The sequence below is a fragment of the Anser cygnoides genome, chromosome 20 (assembly GCF_040182565.1).
Source record: "Anser cygnoides isolate HZ-2024a breed goose chromosome 20, Taihu_goose_T2T_genome, whole genome shotgun sequence".
In the NCBI taxonomy this organism is placed as follows: domain Eukaryota; kingdom Metazoa; phylum Chordata; class Aves; order Anseriformes; family Anatidae; genus Anser; species Anser cygnoides.
This window is the reverse complement of record NC_089892.1, coordinates 7,907,786-7,926,968: the sequence shown is the minus strand read 5'-3', so window position 1 is coordinate 7,926,968 and position 19,183 is coordinate 7,907,786. Positions and strand designations below refer to the sequence as shown.

The following is a 19,183-nucleotide window of genomic DNA, read 5'->3' as shown; positions in this document are numbered from 1 at the left end:
TCTCCTTTTGGGAGGTTGAAAGACCCATCCTCATCGTAAAGTAACACTGAGACAGACGGAGCCATAACAAAGATAGGCTTGGTCTGTTTCCTAGCTTCTAGAAGAATATCTGGAGAAAGCTCTATGACCCCCCACAATAAAATCCCAAAGCCCATACAAATCTTTGACTTCACAGAGAAAACCTTAGGATTTTGGTTTGCACATTCACAAGTTCCCCTCTTGTGTTTCCTGGTGAATTGTACCTACCTGCTTTTTCTTATGTCCATTGGGCTGGTGTATGGAGGCGTGGAATAAAACACGAACATTCCCCAGGACTGCAGATGGGAGCTAAAGCACAAAGATCAAAGTCATGGTGAAAAGAGTCTTCCCAGAAAACAACCTGGAGCTTTCCTTCTCCTGCACACATTTAATGGTATTTCTCTACTAGTCAAGCTTAATTCCAGAAGCATATACATCTTTGTCTTGGTCTCGGATGTGGAAACAGCTTCAGCAACACATTCATTTATTGTGCTTAAAAGGCACTGACTTCATCTGGCCTTAAGGCCCTGATAAATTAAAGCCTAGCCAAAGAATTTTCCTGGAGAAGGGATTTTATTTCTCTGAATCAGGACTGTGTTTCTCTTTCTCTCCAGCTATTACCTCTATACATAAAGGTTGTCCTGACAAAATACAATTCCTCTGTTTTCTGATGTCTAGTCCGTGCTCACTTTTTTATATATATACAACATACAGAAGCATCCCAAGATGACATTTTACCCTATCTATTCTGATAACTATTTAGGCTGGGATGACTGAATTTGGTCTGGTAGGCTAGACTGAACGCCTGACCTTTTGGCTGCTAAAGTTAGGGGAAGTAAGTCCCATTTTCTTGGACAAAGCCCTTTGAGAACTCTATGTATTTCAGAAAATCCAGCTTTCAACCCCACAGAACAGACTTCAATGAAGCATTGCTGCCTTATACAATCAGAAGATCCAGCCCTAACAATTCACTTATTTTACAATTGTCTCATTGGATATAACCCCAAAGTGCTTATCCACCTTCTGTGCTAATGAATCATAACAATTCCATATGGAAAAACAAATAAAAGCATATTTTTTCCCTTTCATTTTCTTCAAATTGCATGCACTGGGGAAGAAAAAGTTTCTCCAAAAGGTTTCTCCAAGCTATATAATTCCATTTTGATTAAAATAAATATGCAAGAAAATATGCCACTGAAGAGCTAGAGGGGTTTTTTAACATCTTCATGCTGACAGGACAGATAGATAGCCACTGATGTGCTATTAATTAGCAGAAAGAGTAATCATAGATTGAAAAATCCTTGGGACCACAAATATCTTTTTCTTTGATGTCTTTGAGGCCTTAGTCTAGGCTCAGAGCCCTATTTAACTTTATTAACAGTAATCATCAATAACATCAACAACAGTAACTTTTATGATGATGCCAAAGCTTGAATTACATGTAAAGCTGAATAGTTTTGGACACTCCAAAAATATGGAAACAAGGCAATTCCCACCCTCAAAATGACTATGTAAAATCCAAGAAGGGCAAGGAGAAAGAACAAGCAAATGAACCAAAACTGGGGAAAAGAGAAAAGCCTAACGCCGAGCATAAAGTCATTCACCAGTCACATGAAGTCATTGCAAATCTCCCCATGTCTGACTGCAGCTTAGCGAGAGCTCTGTGGAAGAGACAAAGAAAGCATGGTGGGAAGGAAGGCAAACATAGGGGTAGGCGGTAAGAAATCACCCTAAAAAAGAATAGAAAATAAATCATTAAAAAGCTGACATTAAGGTTTTTGGTTTGAGGGAAAAGATGTCTTTAATGTGAGGAAAAAAAATCCCGTGCTGGATGCTGGACTCTGATATTTTCCGCTCTGTGTACTTTGTTTACCTTGAACCACGAGACACAGAGATGCAGTGATTAGCTGAGAACTCCTGTACGTAGATTTGTACATAATTCATAGTTTGACTTCTCTAAGTTTGCATAATAAATAGTTTAAACACAGCAGAAAATGTCTGAGAGAGGAAATTAGGATTCTGAATGAAAAAGTTAATTATACCTTGAAGGATATTTTTTCCAGATATATACGCGGTGGAAAAAAGCCTAGAAGTCTTAAAGGAGATGGAAATGCAGAAAATTATGGGAGTGGTAGCACCAGGAGAGTTATCTCCTTAAATAGGATAATTAGTCTAATTTAATTTTTTAAAGTGTGGCATTGCATTATAGATAAACAATTCAATAAATAGTGGCCTGGACGCTAATTCTGCAGCTGTGGATGTTTCTTGGGTCTGCATAGAATTTTATTTTTCATTTCAGCATGGTTATCTGCTGTAGGAACACTGAATTATCATAATGGGTTGCTTCCTATAGTAAGTCGTAAAGGGCAGGGACAGGAAATTGTGGAGGAATGGGAAGGAATATTGACATCATTAAATCAATCACTGGTGATTGGATCCAGAGATTGATGAACCAATGATTGGATCCTGGAGCTGGAAGACACTGGGGACCGGCTCTTCAAAGCTATTTAAGTATCTAGCTTTTACTGATTAAAATGGGAGTTAGTCATCTAAATAGGAGTTCAATGATATCGTGAGGAAACCAAAATATCTAAGGCCTAAATATTTGTCCTGAAGGAAAGTGTACTTCTGCTGATTTCCAGAATGTTTTTCAGAGACATTATGCCAAGCTGTGGGGTTTTTTGAACATGCATAATGGTGTACCTACATCCTACATGGGTGAGAGGGAAAAATAAGAAAAAAAAGAAATAAAAGATGAGCACGCGGCTAAAGGAGACGTTAGATCAGCAGAGGGAGAAGAGAGTGAACAATCACAAGCTACCACAAAAGTTCCTTACGTTTTTCTCATCCGTGTGTAGGAAACCCCATGCCCACCCGCTTCCTTCCAGCTGCTGACAGTGACGCGAGGACAGCCAGTGGCGGGGAGCTCTGCTGTCAGCTCACCATCTGCTGCGCGTCTCGGGTGCCGTTCAGCTCCGGCTGCCTCAGCTGTCATCCAGACACTGCTCTGGAGGCAGATAAACTTCTGCGCTCCCGTGTTTCCCTTTCCGCTTTGCCGCCGTAAGTCACACTTCAGGCTTCATGCCGCGGATGTGAGATGCCCTCAGGTGTGCGGCGATGAGCTGACGCTGGCCAGGCCCCTCACAGCACCTGGGCACCCACGAAGGAGCGACGTGTGCTGTGCCGGGGATGTCCTGCCTGCCTCACGGCCTGGTTGTCCGGTCGCCAGTTCTCATCGATGCCCAGGCAGCAACGAGAAACCGGCCTCGCTTGGCAAACTGAGTTCTTTGGAAGCAAACAGTGCCGGTTAGTGTCAAACATGTGGTAGAGGAGCTTCAAAAATGTTTTACTTGCGTGTAATTTAACTTCTGGGTGAAACAGTGGGTCAGCACCGAGAATATTTGAGGGATATAGAGCTACTGAAGTGTTCAGAGGAGGGCTACGAAGATGAACAGGGGGCTGCAGCACCTGTCGTACGAGGACAGGTGAGAGAACTAGGCCTGTGTAAGCCTGTAAAAGAGAGGTCTGAGGGGAGGGAGACCTCACCGATGTGTACAGATACCTGAGGGGAGGGTGTCGAGAGGATGGAGCCGGTCTCTTCTCAGTTGTGCCCAGCAACAGGACGAGAGGCAACGGGCACGAACTGAAGCGCAGGAGGCTCTGGCTGAATATTGAAGGGGCACTTCTTTATTGTGAGGGTGACAGAGCACTGGGACAGGTTGCCCAGAGAGGTTGTGGAGTCTCCTCTGGAGATATCCAAATCCCACCTGGATCCCATCCTGCACAATGTGCTCTAGGTGATCCTGCTCGGCAGGGGGTTGGACCAGATGATTTCCAGAGGTCCCTTCCAACCTCGGCCATTCTGTGATCTGTGCTTGTGTGGATATGTGCTGGCAGAACAGGGAAAGCTCCCCCATAGCCGTGTGTGGCAGTCTTGGTGCTCCCAAACCTGCTGCTCGAGTCCCTGGTGTGCTCCTGCAGCCTCTTTTTATTGAACTGGTTGTATTTTGCTTTTTTTTTTGCTTTTTTTTTTTTTTTTTTTTTTAATAATTATTTTCCTGAGTGTGTTAATTGAGGAATAGTAGGGAAGGGCTTTAAGAGTCCCTAAAATGGCTGCCTATGTGAGTGTGGATTGTTTTTGCAAAGTTTTGTTGTTGTTGTTTTGTTTTTTGTGTGTTTGTTTTGTTTTTTTTTGTCCTTAATGTGATTTATGTGATTCTTAAAGCTCCATAAAGTAATGGCCCTGCATGGGGAATGGCAACTGGTAGTCCATACTGCTGCACACATAGATGGATTGAACCATAACAGATTAATTCAGCTTTCCTATGCATTTGTTTTTCATGTGCCAGACTTGAAGGACCTAATCCCCCAAGTCCCAGTTTTTATGGCACATCTCGCTGAAGTCAGGTCGTCAAGCTCTGACAGAGCATAATGGTTGGTAGGACTCATTTGGGCAGAGAGAGTTACAGTGCTGGTGTCTTCCCTTGGGGTTGTTTTTGTGGTTTACAAATGACTATTTAATAGAGTCCTAACCTGAAGTACTTGGTCAGAATTAGATGGTGGAAATAAACCTCTATGAAAATGGTGACCGCAAACTTAATGGATTCGGAATTCAAAGGGAGAAGCAGCAAAACAGGGAGAGCAGACAGAGCAAGTGCAGGAAGCTGGTGGATGAACTTCACAAGGGTCTCCGTGGGGAACAGATACCAGGCAGTTGCTAAAATGGCAAGTTAAAGGCACAGCAGTAAAGTTGCTCTGCCCAGAAAGAAAAGCAAGAGAGCAATATAGCTACATAGAAATATCTTTAAAGAATTGACAAGTTAAAATGAAGTATTAATCAAATGTGAATGCCACGGTGTAAGATTGGGATGGATAGAATGGAACAGTGCAAACAGGGAAGGAGAGACTCGAAGTTCAGCCTCCAGATGAAAGACTTTCAAAGGGTTGTAAAGGGAGCAATGCAGGCAGGTAAGGAAGGAGCAACAAGAAAAAAAAGTGTTATGGTAAAGCACAACAATCTTCCACAGCAGGAGACAAATGGTTTAAAGAGCACGCAGATAACTATTGCATGTGAGTCAGTCTCACCTGACAAAAAGTTCTCAAGGAACCTGCCACTGCAGTCCCTGCATGATTAGCAGTTGTCTTCAGCTACCTGCTGACACTGGAGAGGGCCCAGAGGACCAAAGAAGGACAAACATAGCTCCTACACTTGAAGAGGGGGTAAGGTGGACCCAGGGAATTACAGACTAGTCATCTTAACCCAGAAAAATAATAGAATAAATCATTAAACAATCAATTTATGAGCATCTGGAGGATAATAAAGTGATGAAAGGTGCAGTCAACATGGGATTGCAAAGAACAAATCTTGTCAAATCAATCTAATTTTCTTAACAGAGCCACCTGCCACAGTGGTTTAGGAGGATGCAGTAGTTATGATCTGTCTAGCTTTTAATATGATCCCACTTTGATTTTTTATAAGCAAATGAGGAAAACGTGATCTAGAGGAAGTCCTCACAAGACGGGTCCACAATTGGCAGAGAAGTCACACATGAATAGTTCTCCTTTAAATGGGAAGGACACTCGAATTGGAGTCCCACACCTCTTCAATATTTTCATTATCCATGTGGATGATGTACTAAGGTGCTCATCTATAAAACTTACAAATGACAGTATGCTGGAAGGGACTGCGAGCAGTTTGGGAGACAGGATTAGAATTTAAAATGATTCTGATACTTTGGCAGAGCAGTAGGAAATCAACAAGATGAAATTCAATAGGACAATGGTGCAAATGACTCCTTAGGAAGGAGAAATCATGGCTATGTCCACGAAAGGGAGAATAACTGCCTTAATGGGAGTACAGTGGAAAAGGATCAAGGGGTTATAATACTGCACAAGATGAATATGAATTAACACTGAGAAGAAACAAATCTTGCTCTGGAAAGTAACACCGGGTAGATCGTATATTCTGCTTAGCTGGGCACTAAGGAGACCTCAGCTGGAGTATGAGGTCTTTGGGTATTATGTGTGATAATGTGGACAAATTGGGGAGCTTCAAAGAGATACCAGCAAGGAGGACAAAAGTTTCAGAAAACAAGACCTGTGAGAAAAGTTGAAGGAGTTGAGCCTTAATAGGAAAAGACTGAAAGAGGACACAGTGCAGCCTCCTAATATGCTGAAGGACATCTTAGCAGAGGATCAGTTGCTCTCTGAGGACATGAGATGGCGAGTACTAGGTCTAATTTCCAGCTGAAGGAAGATCTGTGCTCCAGATGAAGAAATGTTAGCTCTTGAATCAACTAGCAAGGACAGCCATGAACTTTATCAGGTGCTTTTAAAAATGCTTTAACGTATTTTCTGTTGTTGGACATCTAGGTCAGGGATCTTACATTTCCTTAAGCTCAGGAGCCGCTGCCATTTCAATTGGGATCACAAACTCTGTCTTTGGAAGTGATCAGAAATCCATCCTGGAGATAAATCTCTCTGCCAGGAACTCCATCAAAATCAATGCAACTCCAGATAATACTGAAATAGATAACATATATATATATATATATAATATTTAGTGCTCAGGTGAGTTGTGAGCACATACAAGGATGTTGATGCTAACCCATTCCATTCAATCTAATGATAAAATAATAGCATCCAAAAGCAAATGTTGCTGCTCCTGTTTCAACTTTGAAGAGGAATTCACTGCCTGAAGGCTTTTCTGACTTTTTTATCCTCTTCAATTATATCATTTGGGATAATAAGAAGTAATAGTTCTCACGAGCCTTCCCTCGCTTAACCATAGTTACTACGATATTCTTCCTGCTCTTCATATCCACAGCACACTTCTTCCTTATAAATAGTTTGTGGGCATCCAGTATTTCAGATGTGAAAGACCTTCTGAAATGCCATGTCCTTCCCTCAGCTGTTCACAACAGCAGCCCCTATTATATTTATTATTAATCCAGAAAGTCAGGAGTAACAATAACAAATAATGTCGCTGATTGCTGAGCTGTGATTGATGAATAGTGATGACTAATGGCGGGGCTGGGTGGGCAGCACCACTGCTCGTCATAGGTCATGTCTTTGTGATGGAATCTGAGGCAGGGAATGGGGAGAGACCGGGGGTGATGAGGGAGCGCCATTCTGTCACCGCTTTCAGAAAGGTTCAGGGCTCACAGCAGGAGCCAACTTTTCTCAAAAATGCTCCATTTACTGTGTATTGATTTCTTCTGATGGTATGCACCATTGAAAAACTGCTAGAGGCAGGGAATGACCAAAGATTTACCCCTTCTTTTAGGTGGTTAAATAAGAGCCACGCTGTTCTGAGAACCGTGTTTGCATATCGGGTGCTGAGCTCTTGGGAATTTGGTTCTGAGGCTTTGCTTTTAAAGACTGGCCCCACGTGGCCATCTGCATAACCCCCCCCCCCCCCCCCCCCCCCAGTTCGCTGTAGAAAGATCAGGATCTGGAAGAGAAAGAAGAATAAAAAATGAGGAAGTAAATCCTGATTCTGATCTTAGTGGTAATTAGCAAAAATTGTGACTAATTATGCTGGGTTAATTGGCATTTGCACAGGTGCAGATGTGACATGTGAATGTACCCTCTGTTTGCTACAGATGTTAAAACCTAATTTTAATTTCATAAAGAACTATTTTATCTTATCAAATGCAGAGGTTTGATTTAACAAAACACTGGCACCTGAGCTGGGTGTGAAATGACACGGTGACTTCGAGCAGCCAAGAATCTGTCCACTGCATTCAGGTCTCGCACTGAAACCTGAAATCACTTCATTTATGAAGAAAATTAGCTTGTTTCTTTATTACTCGGGAAAATCTGGAACGAGAGTGTGGAAAGAAATGGGGTTTCTCAGGCTTTGTAGCTGGTCTAAACAGAGGCAGAGTTTGAGCTGGTTCTTGCCGGTTCTTCAAGTGCCATTTTCAGATAGTGGCAGCTGACACAAGCTGGGGTCTGACGATACACATGATGCTAATAAAGAGCACCTATAATTTTACTGAGGCGGGAACAAGACTGAAAGATGGAAACTTGTTGGGGGGGAAGTGCTTGTGCCTCGAAGAAGGCTGCGTGCCCGAGCAGGGTCACAGCTCTCGTGGCTTTCTGCACGGGTGCTACCGCTGGCAGAAGCATCTGAAATGTGATGATGGTCCAGGAGTGCAGTTTAGCTCTGGGGTACGTGCTCGTGGTGAGGTGTAGATGCTATTGAGAGGTGGTATGGATGTCTGCAAGCCGCTGTGCAGTCAAGGAGGCTGCCTGTGTCACTCTGTGCTCCCTGGTGGAAGAGCAGCACCCTTGGCGTTGTGCTGGCTGGAACTGGAGGAAGGACTGGTTGGGCTGGGTCCTTCATATCCAACCTTGGCTGATATAGCGAAGGGAAAGCTGGTACTGCAAAGCCGGTGGCAGAAAAAAAGGTCACCATATGGGTGAGGTTCTCCTGTCTGCATCCTTGATATGTTTCACCCACTGAGTCGACTCCTAGGAAGCTGCAGGTGGAAATCCTTCGCTGTCCCACCCCTGGTGTCCTGGTATTACTGGATTAGCGTGCCTGCCAGTCTCTGCAGGGTTTAACTCTTAGCTTGGTTTCAGTCCCATCTTCCTCACAACTTTTACCTCTTTTGTGGTGTAATTCTGCAGCTCACCGCCCCCGTGCCCAGGGCAGGCAGATGTGGAGCCTTGCAGGAGTCCTTTCAAGGATCCTTGGATCCCAGATCAGCTTCTGGCACTTACCTTTTTTGCTCTCACCCAGGCTGGACAAAGTGCATAGCTTGTGGAAGAAAGTCGTAGGAAGGAAAACCCACAAACATGTTTCTTTTTGCTAAATTCAGATTGAAAGGTGTGGTGAATTACCCATTGGAGTAGGAGGAAGCCTTTCACGGCTTTCATGAGCATCCCTCTCTGGTGGTGTGTCCTAACCTGACACATTTTCCCTGATGCATGCAGCTGGCTGGCTGACTTCTCCCACTCTTTTCTTCGAGCTACTCTTCACAGCAACACAATAATAATAATAATAAAATCCAGCCACACACGCACAAAGTAAGAGATGCAATTGGAGTCACTGCTGATCCAACTATTTAGAAGTTAGCTCCACTGGGGTGAAGTTATACTTCTTATGTTACTTTTCTTCTGCAGCTCTTTAGTGACCTCTTTGCAAATTTTAGCTAACTCCGTGCCTCAGGACAGGTAGCAGTGCAAAACCATCCAGGGAAATCAAGAGACATGTATTGTTCCTAGCAACAGGAAACATTTTCCCAGCTTTACAACAACTGCCTTTCAGCTAACAACCCTGTGGCTGCCAGAACGTCGCTCCCTTCAGCAAGTGCCTTTGAAAACCCCAGCCTCTGACTTTGAAATGCACTTGGAAGGAAACGCTGAGCCAGCAGAGAGCGGAGCACACAGGTGCGCGGGGCTCCCTCCGGTCCCTTCCAGGGCGGAATCAGGCAGGCAGCACCACTCAGTTCCTCTGCACCGCAACGATAAACATTATCTGGTTGTTTACCGGCTTCCAGATTGTACTGAGGGGAACGTCGAACAGCTGGATCAGCAATTACGGCTCCTTTCTTAAGGGGTGCAGCAGGAATCTTTGGAGTGCAAACAATCTAGAGAGAAGGCGGTGTCCAGGAAGACTGTGATGAGTTAAGGCGACACCAGCAAACCTGCTGCGATCCATCCTGCTCTGGTGGGGTCCTTACATGCATTGCCCTGTGGTCTGCGGCAGGAAGACTTCCTGAGGAAAAGCATGGAAAGAAGAGGCCGGGGGATGCTGCGGTGCTCAGCCCATGTTGGTGACCAACATCAGGGAGTTCGCTGAGCTTGCTGTGGGGCTGGCTGCCTCTCGGGCTGCTGGGGTAAATCCAGCTGGCTGCCCTCTAGAACAGTGTTTCTCTATTTTTCCATGGAGAATGGGCACTTCTTTGGAAAGCGGAACAAAAATAGGAAAATTCCATCACTATTGTCACACAAAAATGAGGCTAAACTTCTGAGTATTCATTCATTAATTGTTTTCCTGTCATTTTGCTTGTTTATAGCATGTGGAAGTAACCTTTAATTCCTTAGTTCAATTGCATGAAACGACTGCAAAAAGCAATGTATTCAGATGGTTTGCAAACCACAGACTGGCAAATCGTTCTTTAGAGATCCTACTGTTTGAGAATATGTATGGTAAACAGAAGTGGAGAAATTATTGACTGACCTCCAGTCAACCCTTTTGCTTTCCAGTGGGGTCGAGAAGATCAATGCTTTTCAAGACACAAGTTTGTCTAATCTGTTTTTAAAAACCTCCAGTGATGAGGATTTCATGTTCTCCCTAGACGCAGTAAAAGGAGCTCCGTGAGCGCAGCTTCCTTGAAATTTGAGGCAGAGCGATGCAAAGTTTTCCTTCCAGCCATGAAGATCCTGGAAGAGCAGAAAAGCCCGGCGAGAGCTATTAATGACCCCTCCGGGAAGCCCGCTGCTGGCAGTCACCTCCAGCTCGGTATGGGCCGTGTGGATGAATTGCAGGTGCTTCCGTCCCATTAGCCTGTGAAGTTTCCTCATGCTTTAATATTTATAGGAAGCCACTCTAACATATCAAACGTGTACTCATCTTCACTCCATTACTCACCAGAGAGATAACTCAATGTGTCAAGTATGCCCTGATCAAGGGGCGATTTCTCTTCTCCCCATGCCAAATGCAGACCAGGTGTAAATGGATGTATCTCCATGAAAATTGTGTCTTTTTATGCCGGCACAGAGCACAGCCCTCTTCCTCAGTCTACTGGAACGTTTCCCAGATACCAATGTCAGCTCCTCAGTTCAATGCAAAGCACATCATATGGCCCTTTTCCTTAACCAGCCCTACGCAGCCCTACAGAAGGAACAGACCTGGATTGTACTTCATGCCTTAGTACTTTGTTTAAGAGCATGAAATTGTCTCTCAGTGAGAGCGATGGAGTCTTTCAAGCTAGCAAAGAAGAGACATTTTTAAGCACCCTAACCCACAGCAATGTAACAGCTGCTGAGACCGGGATTCATCTCCCTCCTCTTTAGATGTCTAACAGTGAGAGGTCCGAGATAATCACCCCGATCTCTCTCCAGGCTGGGGCTGCGGGTACCTCCATAGGCAATTCGTCTGACCCAGATTAGAGGCTGTTCTTGAGAATGAAATGAGACGTCTTCAGTGGGAGCCTGCTTCTCCCTGCTGTCTGTAAAGGAAGCCTGGCGTGACTGGCTCGGAATTAGATGTTGAACACCTAGATGCTTAAATTAAGGAAATGAGTCTTACCCTGCCTAGCATACAAAATTTCCGCAGTTTAGCCAAGCTGATGAAATCCCTGTGCATTAAGAACAGCTTATAAAACTTTATTTCAACCTTGTGTTGCACCGATTGTGTTCAAGCTTTGAGAAATAAAGGGGGGAAAAGCACATTTTTGGAGCCATTTGACTTCAGCGTTTAAAAGTATCAGAACTGAAATGCAATTGTGAAATTCTGGGGTAATCCCAGCTCCTACAGGCTCCTCTGGAAGTCCCAGGAAATTTCCATCCTCAAGCTAGATTTGGACAAGGCACCCCAAAAAAAATCTTTCTGAAATAGTTCTTCATAGGTTGGAAGATCAGCAATGCAGCTTTGCAGTCTTGTCCCTACCCCCCACCCACTTCTGAATCTCAGGTCTCTCATTCACATAGAAAATTCCTCTGGCTTCATCATTATCTATTATGCTTAGGTAGGCTTCGGATGAGTTCTCATTGAGTTGTTTTTCTTCTTTTTTTATTTATTTTTTATTTTTTATTTATTTCCTCTCCTTATTACACTCCCCATTTCTGCGCTCCTACATCTCCAAGTAAATCCAAGACAGCTTATTATTTATAGAAAAGCATAAATATCTCTAGTGCTCTGTACACCAGTACAAACGCATTACCTGACCTCAAAGTGTTCTTGTCACAAAAGCATCCAGAAGACACCAACACCCCTAGTGCAGGGATGAGGACAAGTCACCATGGCATTCAAGTGATGAGGTTACCTCTATAAACAGGTTGTGCTTAATGGGAGAGGGCTTTTGTGTTCATGCGATGTTTTCCATAAAGGGGGAAATATATATTTTGTAGCCTTACAGAAAAGGTGTTTACCATAAAGGTGAAGAACAAGCAAACAGAATAACTCCCCAAAAAGTACAGATGGTGATTTTACGTGCATTTCATGGCATGTTACAAGCTCTGGGCTTGCCCTCTGGGATGAGTGGCAATTGGTACCTTCACTAATGTAACCCAGAATAAGTGCAGTTCCCTCTCCATCCACAGTGAGAACCCGTCTTTACAGGCAATTGCCATGTTCAGCGGGGACAAGAGGAGATTTTTTCACCTCAGGTGGGTTACAGAGCTTGTTTGGACCCAGTGCATGTCTGTGCAATTCTCGTGTAGCATTACCAGCAGAAATTTTGTCCCACTTCTGTGGAGGGAACGATCTGAGTATTGCCTGCATGGGAAGGCAGAGAGTTCCAGGCAGCCGATGCCTTCACGTACGCCTCTTGGAATTGGATGAGTGAATGTAGTCACTGAAGAATGCAAAAGTATCATTAGGCACTTATGGACTACATCCTGTGCTATGCGTTCTTGGATTAATTTTAGCTAAAATTCTAATGGGATTTTTTCAAAATGAGAAAAAAATGATGGAATTATTGCATTTAAAACAGAGATAGAGAAAAAGGAAAATGTTGGCTGTACACAAATGAGATTGTGTCTATACGTACACCATTTCAGATAGATATATATGGACTCTGTGTTAGCAGAATAAGCATAAAGACATCTACAGGCACAAAATGTAAGAACCTATTGTACATGCACCTGCATACGTCTGTTACTCCCCCAGCTCTCTTCCTGTAGAGCTCCTGTTGTATTAACAGTTTTCCAGCCCAAAAGCTATGAGCAGTCTCCCCTGACTATGCACAGACAAAAATATACCCGAGCACAAACTGTGCATTCTGCTCAGTGGGCTGAAGATACAACATTTTGCTATTCGAAATCTTGATCGTCTTCATTATCAGAATCCGTACTGTGGCATGCTCATTTCTGGGACAGAATAGCTAATCAAACTACAATCGTAGCAGGAGTGAGAAAGAAAAAAACAGATGCAATAAGGTCTGCATGGGTAATGTTAGGGATGTTCTCAGACCTCCTAGATGTACATCCATCATCCTAAACTCCCATAGATAACTATTCTGAACTCATATATCCTCCTTCCCCCAGCTGTATGCAGGAACCACCCTTACAGAGCTTCCCTAGCAAAGCCCTAAGTCCTCAGCTACCATATATTTACTCCCACACGCTCTCTTCTGTAGATATAGTTTTTAAAAAATTCACATCACCGCATTCGCTATTTCCCTGAAGTCAGAAGTAAGTCCCAGGAAGCTGCCAGAGGTTTAGAAGCTAAGCCAGCCATGCACAGCTCCGGTGCTGCTGACATTACCAGACGGCATTAATTTAATTCCACTCAGTTATGCTTTTAAATTTGATTTGAAAAATGTGTCATAAAATACCATTGAGAAGTGCAGTGCAGCATTTTGAAGCAGGCTGTGATGTTCCCTGCACTGACAAAGTCATGGGGAAGGGAATGTAATTTTCACAGCTAAGTACTGGGGGGCATGTTGGGAGAGATTCCCTTAGAGAATGGGTTGAGTGAATCAAGAATCACAAATAAACATTATATCCACTAAATATTTTCATGGTGTAGCAGATCCAGAGAACTCTGATTTAATGCTTTAAGGCCAAGGGTTGATGGAGAAAAAAAAAAAAAAAAAGATACATGCTAAGCCTTCCAAATCAGTGGGCATACCCAGAAAAAAGGGAAGAAGACTCAGAAGCCGTTCCATAAATACACACCTTTCCAGAAGACAGATTTGGAGAATTTTTAATGTTTATGTTAATTGTATAAAAATGCAAAACTCAATACTAACAACGAGGAAATATGTTTTTGTCCCTGAGCCACTGTTATCCACCCCAGAAAGACCAATACCTTAGGAAGTTGGGGTGAGCTTGCACTGGTGCCCACGCTAGCCACTGGCCACTTCCACTCTCATTGCAATATAACATCCCCTAAAGCACATGTTAGATTCCTTTTGCGTTTTTGGTTTTGCAAAACAGAACCATTTCTTCTGCTTCCATGGACAGCCTAGTCGGTCAGACCTGTGCTAGGCATCCTCAAAACCACCTGTACACAGTGCTGGCTTGTCATGTGTAGTAACTGGCATCCAGCTCTACAAACTCATACCTGGTAGCACAAAAGCAGATGGTCTTATAAAAAGGACTGTGCTGGAAACAATTCCTCTTATCCAAAAACTCAGTTTCTTTTTTTTTCCATTCCAAATTTGACTGTTGTTGTAAGAAGCCAAAATTGGTAGTGGACAATTTGTAAGAAAAAAAAAAAAAAAGATTCAGTCAATCAAGAAGTTTTATGCTAATCATTTTTATTATGTTTCAATATCATTATGGAATTGTCATAATTGCAGACAAAAGAATAGTGAGGGGGTTGTGCTTTTCTCAAATGACATGGCAAAATTTCTGAAAGACGTTATTTAAGAAAATTTTAGAAACAGATTTGTACAAAGCTTTGTCTGATCCCCAAAGGCTCTTCCCTGTGTCTCACTGCGAGGGCCATGCCCTGCAGTGACCCATCCCTGTGCGAAAGGTGCTCTGAAGAGTCTCTCCCGTTGACTGATCGTGATGGGTTTCATCTGCAGGGGATGGGGTGACGGCCTCCTGGGGCAGCCCTGCGAGAAGCCCGGTCAGGTCCCGTGTTCCTGATTCACTCCTTGCAGTTCTTCTGCCTCCTGTTGTGCTCCTTTGTGTTGTGGGGATGAGCCTTTTATCACATAACACTGACCGGTAGCAAAAAGCGTGAGAATGAATGGATCTGATCAGCTCTGCCTCGGGTGCTGGTGTCAGTCTCACAAAGATGGGATGCATTGCCTTCACCCTTTTCATCTGAACCTAAACCAGGGCTATTGGAAAGCACCTGTGTGAGGGGCTCAAAGGTCTCATTTTCTAAAGAACCGTCCTTTCATATCTCTCCCTTCTTTCACCACTTCTCTTTTGCTCTCCTCTCCATTGTCATTTTCCCTTTGACCATCATGTTCGCTTCTATTCTCAAAAGCCGGCAGAGCGGCGAACCGAGTGGCTGGCCACGTGCCTCACCCCTCGCAGGGGAGGCACATGTGAATGCTGAAGGCTCTCGTCCTGGCAAGCACCCAAGCGCTCCGTGACAGCTTTTAAGCACCTGAAGCACACCGCAGGAATACCGAGAGATCCTCAGCAGTACAGGCTGGGGTACCGGCAGACACCGAGCGATGGCACATCCCTGGAATACCGAGCAATTCACTCCTCGCCCTGGAATATTGAGTGACCCGGAGCCACCGATGCTCCCTGAATACCAAGCAGCTCTGCACCTTCGCAACTGCATCTGGAGGGAAGTGGTGTGACGTGGCTCGAAACCAATCCTTCTGCAGAAAAGAAAAAAGGGGTTGAAAAGACGCAGAGAGTCAGTCTGAAGCTGTGGAGTTGGATCCTGAGCTGGGATTTTCCAAAGAATGTGTAGAATACAAGGTGCCCAGGCGTTACTGAAGGATGTGATGGGAGCTGAGCACCTAATTCAGTCCTTCGGGAGCTTTTTAAAAACCCAGTCTGAGACTGAACTGGTGTGCAGAGAAACGCACTGCTGTTCCACAAGGGTCCTGGTGTCAGCAGCACGGCAAGGGGCACCTCGGCACTGGAGGCACTGGGTCAGGAAGGCTGCAGACGTGGCTGTGAACTAGAAGTGACCCGCTCTTGAAGCCAAAACACTTCCTAATTTTTCCATTGCTAGGGTACCTTAGACAGGAGATACACAAAAATGGTTATTTGGAAACTCATTTTTTTCCCCTCCAGGGTATTAACACAAGCTTTACAAAGGCTTATAATCCCTTTAGACAACAGCAGCAAGAGCAGCAGCAACTACAAAGCCCTAAGCTTGGAACTCAATCCCCTGGTGACGGGCTGAACCCTCTGCTGAGGTTGCAAAGGAAGAGAAAGGTGTGAAGATATTTGCATCAAACACATGGAACAAGAGGGGATTTTAATCAAACTTTTCTTTTTCATCTGTTCTTTCTTCTCTTGGAATCTGCTTTTTCTTTATCCTGGTGAAATTCAGTGCTTGCTTTTTTCCTTTTTTTTTTCCTGTAAAAAGGAGGATTTAAAAAAAAGTCACAATCCCCCCTGAAAACTCAGAGTATTAAAACTCCAGGGCAATGCATCTCCAAAATCTATAAGACTGTAAGAAGATAAGAGACAAAAACCCACAGAAATGTTTCCTCTCTGTGTCTTTGGAAGTTGCAGACGCGTGTATAATACCCCTAAGCCGGGGTAATCTGCTTGCCTCCTCCTGCCTTTCCTGATGCACGCGGATGTACTTAGCATTAATATTCCTCACACTACAGCAAATGAACACCCAGGAGGCAGCTGACTCAATCAGTGCTTGTTTTACTTACTGTGTATCACTGAGAAAAGACCATAAACTAGAGCACGACAGATCTGTAATGCTCATTTCAATATGCTTCCCCTGTTTGTTCCAGCCCTGATGAACTTTCATATTCAGCCAAAATAAAAGGAAAAAGAATTAAGAAATATATTATAACAAACACATTAGCAACGTGTGGTAAATTACCACTGGAGATTCCAGTTCCTCATGGTAGGAGCATTTGTGGATAAACACATTTGTTTACTTCATTTTTCCTGCTGCTTTCTCCAGCGTCTGATTATTCACTCGACGATGTCACGACTCCCGAGTCTGATGTCATGGCTGTTTCCGCAGCAACCCAACTGAATCAAAGGCAGTTCTGAAACCAGGTATGCTGGAGTAAAAACGATTTGGAAAAAAGCATTTTTCCATTCCCCCCCCATAAAATTGATGGGCTCCTATCAAAGCTGTTCGGAGACTGGTGTTTATTTTAATTATGATGGCACAATCACAAAATGCAAAGGAGCTAGCTGTTATTTTTGGAACAGATACAGCTGCAGGGTAACTGAGAGAGAAGACTGTACAGACCATACAGATGAGCTTATTTCGTATGGCCAGAATCACACACCTGACCGGATGGGCTATGAGATGTTGCCCCCCGATTCCCCTGATCGGGTCCCACTGTTGCTGGTGAAGATCTGTCCGTACAGTCAGCGGATCCGAGGATGAGAGAGGTTTGGATCTGTAATGACTGCAGCGGGAGCACCGATACCTGCTTCAAGTAGCCCCAATCTGTGCCTACCTAAGTGAGGAGTGATGAATCCTCCTCTCCAGTTCCTTAATAACAAAGTCTGCCTTCCTTTCAGCTCCTCGCATACCTACTCACTTGAAACCTCGGTTTAACCCGTCCTACCATTGGTCACTGTATTGACTTGATCGTGAGGCTCCCGGAGAGGCTTTAATTGAATTTGCAGCAGAAGAAATAGATCTGGACGGACAGAAAGAGAGATCATGCTGGGGCAATGGAAAAAGCTTTGAGGAGACGAGTTGCCTCCGGGGAATATGAAGGCACGAAAGTTGCTTTGATTCACGGAAACCAGAGAGAGACTGAGAGCGGTGAAATGAGCTGTAGACCAGAACAAGTCTCTAAGGCGGGTCAGAAAACTTGGGTTTAATTTAGAGAGGAGTTTTGAACAACGGCTTAAATCAGAGGCACCAGGCAATGTTGTTTTAGGGGACGTTTCCAGTGAGCGGCTTAGCAGAGCTGTGGAAGGGTTTTGGAGGGAAGCTGGCTGAAAAGCAACGCTTAACGAACCAGAAACCAGGTATGGGAGCTGGTGGCTGTGACGGTACGGCTGCTCCATGCTGATGCACGTACGAGTTTGGGGGATGAGGGGAGTTCTGTTGGCAGCGAGGTTCATCTGGGTCCCCAGCTCTGAGGGACGGACGCATTTTTGTGGTCAGCGAGAGGTTCTGCAGATGGTCAGCCAACTCAGGTGCCATCAGGCAGGCTTTGCTTGACTCACGGGCAGTAGGAGAAAAGTTAATTCAGCAGCAGCTAGAAGGCGTGCTTTTCACGCTCTAGTGACTCTCTGTTTACTGCATTCATTAGCTTCAAAGCCAAGATTAGCCTGTGGGATCCCTGCCTCCTGCCTTGTGACCTGGATGCGTCTTTGCCCGTCCTCTCTGCTGCATTGTTTCCTAACAGGCTGTTATTAGGACAGGCTGCTATTACAGCGGGGCCCGGGCGGCGGGAGCCCTCGCAGCGCCGCGCTGTGATCTGAAGTCTGTACGTGTCCTTTACGTCTGATAAACAAACAATGGGTTTGCCTCCCGCGTTCACCTGCTTTCTGTTTTAATTGGTTCAGGCTCAAAAACACGCAGAAGGGCTGAGCTGTCTCAGCAATGTGTAATATACCTGATTCACAGGAATTTGTGTCTCAGTATGGGGCATGTCATTCAGATGTTTTCTGCCTCAGAGTTGGTGACATTCGGTTCGCTTTCAGTCTCCTGTATGTAAGAAAAGCAATCACACATTCTGGGGGCCTCAAAGCAAGCTCTGTTGTTATAATTCTGGTTTCCTTCCTTTTTTTTTAAATGTTCCTTGCCAGAGCGTGTGTGTAATTACAATGCCAATGATAACCCAGGTTGCCACCTCTTCCATCCTTCCTTCCTATGATTCTATGATTCTTTCAAGAACATCTCTTTTTTTTTTTTTCTTTTTTTTTTTCCCTAGGAATTAGAATTGGTTCCTCAAAACCAGGAGGGACCAATACAAGATGGGTGATACAACACAGGAGCACCATGAAGCAAGCCATTTGCCCTGCTTCTTGAGCCAGAGTTGTGGCACTCGGCCTGGGCACAGACCTGACTACCTCCACAATGAAGAGGCACTTGAGCACAATGTCTGCAAACTCAACCACCTTCTCATTGCTACGCTTCCTGAATCCTGGATAAAGGAGAAAAACAAGTGATGACACAATCCTACAGGATTGCTCGCTCTGAAGGCTAAGGTAAGGACAGCATGCATTGCCAGGCCACAGGGAGCTTTTCCTCCAGTTCCAACTCCTGTTTTCATGCCATCTCTGGGCTGGTGCGATCTCTGCCCACCTACAAATGCCCAGCTCCGGCTCTCTTTGGTCTGTGCAGTGGTTCTTTCTCAGAGGTGTCCTTCTTCACTGGAGAAAGCCCACATTACTGGTG

General features: G+C 44.5%; 1 long non-coding RNA gene across 9 annotated transcripts in view; it reads left to right on the top strand.

The window, feature by feature from the left end:
- LOC106037071 (uncharacterized) overlaps positions 1-19,183 on the top strand; it is a 146,914-nt gene that overhangs the window by 7,108 nt on the left and 120,623 nt on the right. For 7 of the 9 annotated variants that reach the window (XR_007159323.2, XR_007159315.2, XR_007159320.2 and 4 more), the window contains exon 2: positions 18,717-18,993. This is a non-coding gene — a long non-coding RNA (uncharacterized lncRNA). Of the gene's footprint in view, positions 1-2,800; positions 3,325-17,365; positions 17,806-18,716; positions 18,994-19,183 lie in introns of those variants that run through there. The other 2 variants (XR_007159314.2, XR_001207810.3) reach the window with 2 other exon arrangements.